Source organism: Dioscorea cayenensis, chromosome 2 (genome assembly GCF_009730915.1).
Source record: "Dioscorea cayenensis subsp. rotundata cultivar TDr96_F1 chromosome 2, TDr96_F1_v2_PseudoChromosome.rev07_lg8_w22 25.fasta, whole genome shotgun sequence".
NCBI classification, from domain to species: domain Eukaryota; kingdom Viridiplantae; phylum Streptophyta; class Magnoliopsida; order Dioscoreales; family Dioscoreaceae; genus Dioscorea; species Dioscorea cayenensis.
Window position 1 is genome coordinate 16,490,703 of NC_052472.1, and position 11,722 is coordinate 16,502,424.

Genomic DNA, 11,722 nt, shown 5'->3' on the forward strand with positions numbered 1-11,722 from the left:
CTTAATGAACAACTTATAAAATCATTCCAAATTTGGCTGAAAGTATTTACAAATACAAGGCCCATTCCAAAAACACAACAACAACAACAACAACAAAAACAAAAAAAATGAATATAAAAAAAGATTGATCTTAAATTGAGAACGCATATCTCGAGGCAATCTCAAATCATAGGATAGCCCAAATACGAATCCCGAGGCAATCTTAAATTTCATATAGCCTGAGAACAAATCTTGAGGCAACCTGAGAAAGTGCAAATCCCTAAGTACCCAAACACGTATCCAGAGGCAAATTGGGATAATTTTAAAAATAAATTTTAATTAGAAATTAATTGGATAAATTGGGATAATTCAAAAAAAAATTTAAAAAATATATAATTTCAAAATTTGAAATTAATTCGATCCTATCCTATTTGGTTGTTGTTATTTTATGGGTTTGATCGTTGTAATTCTATGGGGTTTGGTTTTTGGAGGATAAGCATGGAATCGATCTTATAAAGAGAGAAGAGAATTTAGAGAAAAAAATTGAGAAGCATGCATATATGCATGGCCAAAAAATAATAATAATAATAATAATAATAATAATATTATTATTATTATTAAATAGAAAAATAAAAATAAAAATAAAAATAAATGAAATAATGAGAAGTATGAAAAAAAATGCATGCACGACATAATTAAAAAAAACTAATAACAATAAAATAATAAAGAAAAATGAGAAGCATATGGCCCACCATGCATGCACACGTGTGGCAAATATATATATAAAAAAATGAGAAGGAGCATGTCATGATATAAAAAAAAATTCAGTACATGCATGCACACTTAGGCATATGCGTAAGATAAAAAATAAGAAAATAATATGAAAAAAATGATGACAAAAGTGCATTAAAAAAAATCTGGAAATAATATGAAAACAAACGGATGGCAGAGAAAATATATATTGCTCATCTCAAAGCAACGACAAGGGTGCTTATCTCGAGGTAGTGGCTAAATTTATCTCAAGGCAACAATGAGATATATATTTTAAAGCGACAATAAGATATGTAACGCATTGATAAGACACGGACAGTGGTGACTTATTCATTTTTGAGACAGTGATATAAAAATTGTAAGGCGGCAATGAGATATACATCTCAAAATGGCAACAAGGCACGCAACGCAGTGACAAGGAACAGGCAGCGGCAACAATATATGATACATATATAGAAAGAAGAAAATTATATGAATATATATATAAATATATATAATAAAATAACAAAATTTAAAATTCACAAATTTTCTTGCCTTTTACTTGTACTTTTTGCCCCTTAATCGAAGGTTCCTGAGATTTTAATATGAGATAATTAATAATAGAGGCTTGCCACTGTTAGAAATGGAAGAACCCACGAAACAAATATGATATTTGTGCTTCTATATATCGTCTAATGTCTTCATCACAGACATGATGCCAGATGCGTATTTTCGATCCCACAACCCCAAATCTGGCGTATTGGCCCTGGTGATGCAAACACTCAGCCAGAATGTGTCCTAAATATAGCGGCTCACTCTGTACCATCGAATATAAATAGAGCAGCTCCTATCAACTAAGAACGCCAGTACTATCACCACGGTCATTCACTAATCTGGTCGGGATGGAGTGAATGTATCTGTAAGCTGGCCGAGAAAGGCACGTGGCCTTGGAGACCCTCGGCTCGTACTGCCCCTGTCCACACAACGCCCTATAGGCACATTGCGGTGTCAAACTGCTGGGATAGTCCATCGGCAGCTGCTCGTACTCCTCTATATCAATGAACGCCTCATCATAAAGGCCCAAATCAGACTAGGAAATGTGTAACTCTCATACAGTGATACTGTCCGAAGGCTCTTAACTGAATGGCGTCGATACTGTCAAAGCTGGAGTACGAGAAGTTGAACTCAAACGAAGCAAGCACCTCCAGTGTCATCATGTGAATAGCTGGCTCCCTGATCAACAATAAACGACACCAACTACCCACCAACAATAACTCCTCGACCTCATCGGGCCATCTCATCCCCCAACTATATCTCTTTAAGTGCACTTAAGTCTGGAAATCTCGACTGTACAAACTTGAGCTTAACAAATTGCTTGAGCCGAGCCTGATGCTCGGGGATTACGAACTCCATATGCTCAGGCGAGTGCTTTCGGGGCAACTTGCCAGGCGCTTTCTTTGACCTAGGAGCCATTCCTGTAAAGATTGAAAAAGAAATCGATAAAATCAAGATTAAAAACTCAATCTAAAGTGTCCAAATACATCATAAAATCATTCCAAAATAGTTCTAAAGTCATTCACCAACCATTCAAGCATGAAAACAATACGAAGTCAACGTAATAAACAAAAAAAATCAAGAGTGGGCTAAGAAAAGAGAAAGCGGCAGCGTACCGACAAAGTATCAATAGAACCACGACATCCTCCTCAATATTTAGCACCAAAAGTTTGCAGGAAAGATGTACTTATCAACTTTCACAAGTGCATCCTTAATGATGCCCCTCAGATGTCTAACTGATCGATCGGCCAATTGAAGTGTCATCCGAGTGGGCCTAGTGTAATACCCTGAACTTGTGGGTACCTTTTAGAAAATATATCCAAGGTATTATAACAATTGCAGTTAGATTGTCCTGCAAAGCAATTTTGCTGAGAAACCCCAAGTAGAAAACTCATGGACCTAAGTGTGAGAGTTTATAAAAGATTTTGGGGTCACAAGTAGATAAGAGGATTTGATTTGAAATATTTCCCGAGACCAAACACTAAAAGGTAAGTTTGCAAGAACCTTTTTGAAATACTATTTCTTGATTCATGGACTATTGGTGAATTTTTCAGGGACCTCTTTGTAAGAATTATATTTTCAGGGACTAACAGTGAATTTTGGCAGAAATTTTAGTTAAGAGAAAAGTTTGGAAAGTTCTGGCTTTGGTGTGGCTTTTCTCTTCTTCTTCATTTGTTGCTACAGTGTTCCACACACCCCTGTGGAAATTCCACACGGGCGTGTGGATGCTCACAGGGATACTCAGAGGGGAACTCACACGCCCGTATGTCTTCTCGGGATGGAGAAGTTGAGCTTTAAACGGAAACACACGCCCGTGTGAAAATTTCACACGGCCGTGTGTCTTCTCTGGATGATTTAGAAAAACTACAGCCTCTGCAGAAGAATCTCTGCAACACTTATACACATACAAAGACTACGAAAATAGTGAAGAACTGACTAGAGAATTATGAAAACATGCTCAAACGACCTAAAAACTTCACCAATCACAATGAAGCACACTAAAATGCCAACAATCCACGAGAAAAACACAGCGATAGCATGTAAAGATCAAGACACCAACACTCAAGCTTTTATTCATGCAAGTACTAAACTAAAACATAGAAAAGACAGTAAAGACTTAGTTTGCCTCCCAAGAAGCGCTTGTTTAACATCACTAAGCTTGACGTACATGTCCTTACCTCATAGGGGTTCATGAATAAAGGTTTCCCTCTTACTGACAACTTGAAAGCATGGTAAACACAATTGTTTCAAGGTAGAGGAAGAGTTGCCGAGTTTGTTACCACACAAGGGTTCGTCACCCTTACTTCGTTTATCATCCTCTTCATGACTCTTAGGGTAGGTTGCATATTGTCCTCTAGACCAAGTGTTAAAATTTCTTCATTCTCCACCTCTTGATCTAGCCACCACTCCAATGGGTCCGGACACAACATTTCCTGCACATAATCATCAATTAACTCATCAGTGGTATCAAGAAAATACAAATAATCATCAAAATCAAGAGAATGTCGCATGGCTTCGGCAAGGCGATATATCAACTTGTCATCTCCAACTCTTAATGTCAATTCCCCACCGTCCATGTCAATGATAGTTTTGGAAGTGCGCAAGAATGGCCTCCAAAGTATCAATGGAACTACGACATCCTCCTCAATATTTAGCACCAAAAGTTTGCAGGAAAGATGTACTTATCAACTTTCACAAGTACATCCTCAATGATGCCCCTCAGATGTCTAACTGATCGATCGGCCAATTGAAGTGTCATCCGAGTGGGCCTAGTGTAATACCCTGAACTTGTGGGTACCTTTTAGAAAATATATCCAAGGTATTATAACAATTGCAGTTAGATTGTCCTGCAAAGCAATTTTGCTGAGAAACCCCAAGTAGAAAACTCATGGACCTAAGTGTGAGAGTTTATAAAAGATTTTGGGGTCACAAGTAGATAAGAGGATTTGATTTGAAATATTTCCCGAGACCAAACACTAAAAGGTAAGTTTGCAAGAACCTTTTTGAAATACTATTTCTTGATTCATGGACTATTGGTGAATTTTTCAGGGACCTTTTTGTAAGAATTATATTTTCAGGGACTAACAGTGAATTTTGGCAGAAATTTTAGTTAAGAGAAAAGTTTGGAAAGTTCTGGCTTTGGTGTGGCTTTTTTCTCTTCTTCTTCATTTGTCGCCATAGTAGTTCCACACACCCCTGTGGAAATTCCACACGGGCGTGTGGATGCTCACAGGGATACTCAGAGCTGTAATCGGTGGTCACATAATACTGGACTACATGCCAAAAACTGCGGGTTTTGCATAATTTGAGAGTGTCCTCTGTTGCTCATGTTGTTCTGCCATATTATCAGACCCTTCAACTTCTATGTCAGCTTGATTTGTTTGTTCTTGTACAGGTTCCTTTCCCTGTCTATGAGTTCCTCTTCCAATGTTTGGATCTCCTTCAACCAATGTCGAAGAGTTGCCTTGAGTCATAACCTGGAGCTACAATTAAAGAAAGAAAAACAAATTAGAACGATGGAAGAATAAGAAAGTGTGAAATAGAATAAGTGATGAATAGCTAAAACAGCAAAGTGCAAAATGCTTCCAAAGTGCCTACTCCCTGGCAACAACACCAAAAACTTGACATACCCCTTGCATGTGTGTACCGCAAATGTACAGGTTGTCAAAGTAATAAAGTACCCCGGTGAGTGGGTAGTTATATCCACAGGAAATAGTGCTTGGAAACACAAGTATTGCTATCTAACTATAGTGAAAACCAAGTTGTGATTTGAGTGAACAATATCAGTGCAAATAGAAGTAAATAAAAGAAAAGAAATTACAATAGGAATAAGGAGAGGTAATCAATAGAAAGATGGGTTACCCGGACATTGCTCACCCTAAAATTATTGTTTCAAGTGCAAGACTAATCATTATGTCTCCTAACTGATGTTTAATGAATCATGGAAATCCAAATACACACGATCCTAAACCTAAGGTCAACCGTGACTAACTCTATACTATGCCTCGGTAGAAAGTGGTAGTCTCGACGCGTCACACTGTGTAAGGTTGCTTAAAGCTCTAGGAACTCCAAGTAATAAACCATATTCCCTAGTATAGATCTAACCCTTTGGTCTAGGCGAAAGACCCCTAGTCACGATTAAGCCTCAACACTAAGGATTACTTTAGCACTTCACTCTGTTGCTCACGTAACTAAGCCCCAGTAGAGTTTGTCTCTTAGCACTTCACTCTATCATGACCGCAACGAACTCTTAGAACGCGGAAGTAGGATAAATCACATCAAAATAGAAAGGGGACGTTCCGTTACCTCTCGACTCACCCTCTCGACCCTCTTCAACCTTTCTTTGTCTAACCCTAATGAAGTGTTACTCATTCACAAGGATTATAAAGATAGATTCTCAACCTTAGTGTCACTCTAAGGGAAAATCAATTTAACAAGCATTCAAGATTGAAACTCAATTAAAACATCAATTAAAGAAACATAATAAAAGTCAATGAAACAAAATCATCCTAAGGTTTACAAGTCCAAGCACCCACTAGGGGTTTAACTCTCCATGGAGCAATACACAAACAACAATGAAATTAAAAGTAAATGCATGCAATCCATAGATAAAACCTCCTTGTATTCTGTATCAATGGTCTTGCGGAGCCGCTTCGTCTTCTCCCAAGGTTCCCTTGTCAAACCTAGGGCACACCTCACAGAATCGATGCCGACGAAAGCTTCCCCAATAGTTCTCCTCCAAAGGAACTCGATGTCGAATGCCATAGAACCCCTCCTCTACCTATGCAAACACCTATCCAAACCCTAGTCGCAAGCTCCTCCAAAGATGGGCAAAAGATGGGAAAAAGATCCCCAAATAGAACTCTTAAAGATCCCCAACTGGAATCGGGCATCCACATGGGTGTGTGTGGAATTTCCACATGACCGTGTGGATTTCCAGGTCTTCATTTCCTGAGCGTTGTGAAGAGTAACTGTTACAGTGATTTTGCTGCAGTGTTTTGCTATTGTAAATTGCTACAGTACTTCAGAAGAATGCTCCCGAATCCATTCTTTTCATCGAGGCCACATGAATGGGCATACATCCATGTGGTAGATCTCATCGCGTCTTCAATGAAACCACATCGGTGAAGCTCTTGACAATGTTGCACAAGTCAAAACATATGAGTGTGATTGCCTTTGTGCCCACTCCATTTTGTGTATTTACTTGAGCACAATGGAAGTTGGCACACACCCACATATCTTTGAGCACAACTTGTGTCTTCACGTTTGCTCAATCCAAGAACTTCATCAATAATTGCGTCCATAATCTATTTTTGCATTTTTTCTTCCAAACTTGTCTCTACAACCCTAAATGCACAAAAGAACACAAATACACACGAATAAGTGATAAAATATGATAAAAGTGATGCTCAATGTAAGCAAAGAATATTTCATATTACTTATACACAAGCATTTATCATCTCGCCAACCTCCTAGGTAGTAATAAGTAATGAAAGGTCATAGTTCAAATATATTAAAAAAATAACTTTAAGTAAGTAATATAGAATAGTTTGGTGATTGAGATGTTGAAGTTACAACTAATTAACCATGGTTTAAATCTTCGAGCTTACGAAACCTTTTAACCTCATAGGTAGTAATGAAGTAATGATATTCATACTAAATGTGTATATATACCGATGATGTAGATGGCTGCCTAATTGCATCACTAGAGACCTTCCAGAACTCCACCATAGCCATCTTTGACACTACTTAAAACACCTCAGCCACCACCTAAAGCCTTCATCACTTTTCTCTCCTTCATCATCACCCCAATCCTCCCTTCTCCTTCTTCACCCCAACCCCTAACTCTCTTACTACCTCCTCTAACCTCTCCAATATCTTTGTTATCAATTATCGTAATGTGCACACCATTCAATCAACTTGAACATATTGTAAAAGCTCAAAGAATCAATTATTTCTTTTACATTACAAGCATCTACACTAGTGCTAGTCTCAACCTATAATGATAAGAGGTATAAAGAGTAAGTGGTTTCCTAACCCAATCCATCTTTGTTATGTCTTGAACAAAGATCTGAATAAACTAAACATTATTTATTGCTAATATACTTTTTAAGAATTTAAACATATAAAAAAAATCAGAGGGCAACATGTCATTTTTCTCCAAAGATTAATTTTTCTCGTGTTGTTGAACTCTTTTTAAAAAAAGGATGGACTTTATGTTAAGCATAAGCTTGTAGGGTACTTGGTGTGGAATGTACAAATCCCTGGTTCGATAGTGTTGCTGCAGTACTGTGCATACAGTACATAATACTATATAATACTGTAGCAGTAATGTTCAGTCATTGGTCACACTTGTGAGAGGATATTGTTTCCTTTCTCTCCAGGGTTTGCATGGTAGTGGGATTTATTAGCTTGATTTAATTCCTGAAATATCTTCTGTGTATGCACATTATAAGACTCTAATCGCCCAATGAGATGTTTAACCGAGTTAATAAATCCCTATGAGGCTATTATGTCACTGTAATTGGTGTACCACCATACCTTCCTATCTCTTGACACCCCCTTGTGGGGCAACGTTTGTCGCATTTGTCAAATTATATGTATATATATACGTTCCTATTGATCCTTATTTGAAAAAGTCATTTACAGCAAATAAGAAATCATTAATGAAAGGATTAAGATCGTTTGAAACTAAACTATAATGTAATTTGTAGTGGTGTCAAATGGGCCGGCCCGACCTGGCACGGTCCGGGCCCATGGCAGCCCAGGAACTTTGCGTGTCCGGGCCAGCCCAGCCCATGGATTTGTCGTGCCTGGCCGGCACAACCCGCAAATGGTGGAGGATCGGCCCAGCATGAGACACGGCCCACTTTGGCCGGACTCATGCCGTGCCGGCCCGTTAATATTTTTTTAATATAAAATATTAAAAATAAAAACATATCTAAAAAAATCAGAAAAAAAAATTTAAAAAAAAGTAAAAATATAACAAACATTATCTAATAATATAAATATAAATTAAATTTTACTATAATTGAAAAACTATATTATCATTATCTATTTATCTTTGAAATCAAATCCTTCAAGCTCTTTTAATCCATTGCCTAAATCCTTAGTTCAATGACTTCAATCAACACAAATATTCAGTAAAGAGGAACTTATACAAGCAAAAGAAAATTAAAAAGGAAGAAAATCACATTTAAAAAAAAAAGAACTTGGTCTTTATTTATAGGTAAAGTCGTAAAGATGAAGAGTTTCTAATTCTGAGAATGAAAAATAAGTGAAAACCCAATTTTGAACAGAATCAAGAGAGCATGAGATTTATTAATACAAATTTAAGAACACAAAATTGAGTAAAATCAATACCAACGGTCCAACGCGATGAATTAAACAAAATTCATACATAAACATTCCAATTCAGTCATTCAGAGTGTAAAGCCATGCCAATAACAAGAAGAAGAAAAAGAAAAAGCAACAATGGAGCTCTGGCTCTTCATTCTCACCACCAACTCCTTCATCCTCACTCTCATCCTCCTCCTCTTCAAACCCTCAATCACCATTAACAACCATGAAATTAACAACAAGAAGAAGCTCCCACCTGGCCCTCTCCGGATCCCATTCTCGGCACCACAACGCCGCACGAGTTCTTCGCGAACATTCGCGCAATCGCGTCGTAGTCACGGTACCCAGCCGTAAGCTCTACCGGGCGTGCGCAACTCCGGTGCCACATATCCATGAGCACGATCTTCCCGGAGACTCTCACAAGCAAAACGTCGAACACCTTGGACGCGACGCCGATTGTCTTCTATCTAGTATCCTTCGCCGGGATCGATGGGTACCAGAGCTCGCCGTCTGGTCCTAAACCGATCATCACATCTTGAAATCCAAGAAACTGATCAGATTGGAAGAGACCGAGAAGAAGAAGCAAAAGTAGAAACCTAAAAACTCATCAATCGAATACCGTGATGACGGAACCGACGAGATCGGAGAAGGAATCACAGAAGCTTGCAAAGAAGACTTCAAAGGCTTGCAATGGAATCTTGCCGGAGAGGACGGAGAGCTCGTCGGCGGCGAAGAAGAGGCATCCCTCGCGGCGGCGGCCAGATCTATCGGTGATGATGAAGAGATCGAGATTGAAGTCGGAAATGCATTTCAGCCATTCAGGAAGAGGGAAACGGCACTGCTGTTGAAGCCAAGTGCGGCCATGCAGGGAGGGCTGGGAGGCTTCCAAAGACCAAGGCTGACCCTAATGAGAAATGAGAAACAGAGAAACTTTAGTTAAATATATATTTTATATTTAAATAAAAGTCTAAAAAATAAAAAAATTGCAAAAAATAACAATTAATATCATTTGAATTTTGAAGTAAACTCAAAATACTTATCTTTTTTTTCTTTTATTTGAATATTTCAAACAATAAAAAGGAATAAATGATTATCTTGGCATCTTGCAAGCTTGAGGCTCATCAATTTATTTCTTCTACGTCAGTATATATGCTTTCTCCGCCATCATCAGGGGTGAATTGTTCTATTTGCCCTTGCAATCTATCTTCAGCATCTAGCTAATCCTTCAGACATATGCATATCTGCACTTTTGATTATTCATTCTGCTTCTCCTATCATCCAATACTCTTTTTCCTGCACAAAAACAAAACTCTGATGCTACTGTAGACATCGGTGGAGTTAACAGATCACGAGCCATGGTGGCAAGTACAAGATAACTATGCGCCTGTTGTTTCCACCATGTCAAAATATCAAACTTATCCATTTATTCCAATGTAAGGAAATTATTAATATTATTATTTAAATAATGATTTATTTCATGAGAAGAAGAAGAAGTACTAGTATTAGAAGAAGAAGAAGAAGCACCCATGGAATTTTTTTAAAAAATTATATTTACAACATAAGTGGCGAATCTATTTTTGGTGCTTGAAGAGCAACTTTCACTAGATTGAGGCATATTGAAAGTCCTTCTATCACCATATTTTCTATGATATTCATTATGCATGTCATAAAATAAAGAATGATAATTTGCTTTCAAAAAAGAATGATCAAGACCCATATTATTATCATAAGAATAAATTATGCAAAAAGTGCCATCAATTTTTAAATGGGGGTCAAGAAACATAGCTAAAATAGGAAGTGGTTCAATTTTTTTCCAAAAATATTTTTTTAAATTTTTTTCCTCCATGGGGAGCAATAATAGGAGCAAAAATTAGGGTCTCTCTATATTTTTGCAAAAAAACCTCACTAATAAAAAAATATTTGGTTGACAATAATAGATGAAGTGGAATAATAAACACCTCACAAAATATTAGTTGAAGCATAAAAAATTTCCAAAAAATCCTTAATTAAATGGCTAACTTCCCAATCATAATTAGTGACATGATCTTCGGAAATCTCTCATTACAAAACATAGAAATAATATCTCTATCATTATAAGCACACTCCAACATTTCATAAGTTGAATTCCACCTATGCTCAACATCAATGATATATCTTTTACATTTTCTCCCCTTTCGTAACAATAAGCTTGAAAAATCATGTCTTCGGGTTGAACCATTTTCGAACATACAAAAATAGAATTTTTGAACTTTTTTTAATATGGGGCTCAATTATTTTTAAACCATCTTTAACACATAAATTCAAAACATGGCATGCACAATGCACATGAAAAAAAGCCCCGGAAAATAAAGGCATTAAATTCATTTTTAAAATATTGACTGCATTGTTATTTGCCGAGGCATTATCGAAAGAAATTGAAAATGTACAACCCGAAATATTATACTCATTAATAGCCCGAGTTATATAACTTGCAATAACACTTGCGGTATGGCGGTGTTCTAATTCAAAAAAATTTAAAATACGCTTTTGCAAAATCCAATTATTATCAATATAGTGAGTGGTAACACAAAGATAATTTGTTCGAAATTGAGAAGACCAAATATCCGAAGTAAGAGAAATTTTCAAAAAACAAGAAGATAATTCGGAAATTAATTTTTGTTTATAATCATCATAAATAATAAGACAATATTTTCTCAGAGTATTTCTTGAAACCGATTTAAAATTAGGATTAAAACCTCGAATAAGCATTTTAAAAAAGCGGTATTTTCAGCAAGATAAAAAGGTTGCTCATTTTGAACAATAAATTTTGCAACTTCTTTTCTTGCATTTTCATTATTAAAAATAAAATTTCCCATACTCGAATCGGTAAAACTAATTTGCGTTTGGGTGGGATCATGTGGCTTTGCGCCATGCTTGTCGGCATTACAAACTGGCCGAGTGCCTTTGTTCGGAAAATCAACAATATCATAAATTGCCAAACCCCGGAAGTTCGTTTTCTAGAGCTTTGAGGGTTGTTACTTGATGGCCCAATATTTGGGGTCTCAATAACATGCTCAACGTCATCATCCGGAGAATTCAACGGGGTATTTTCATAAAAACC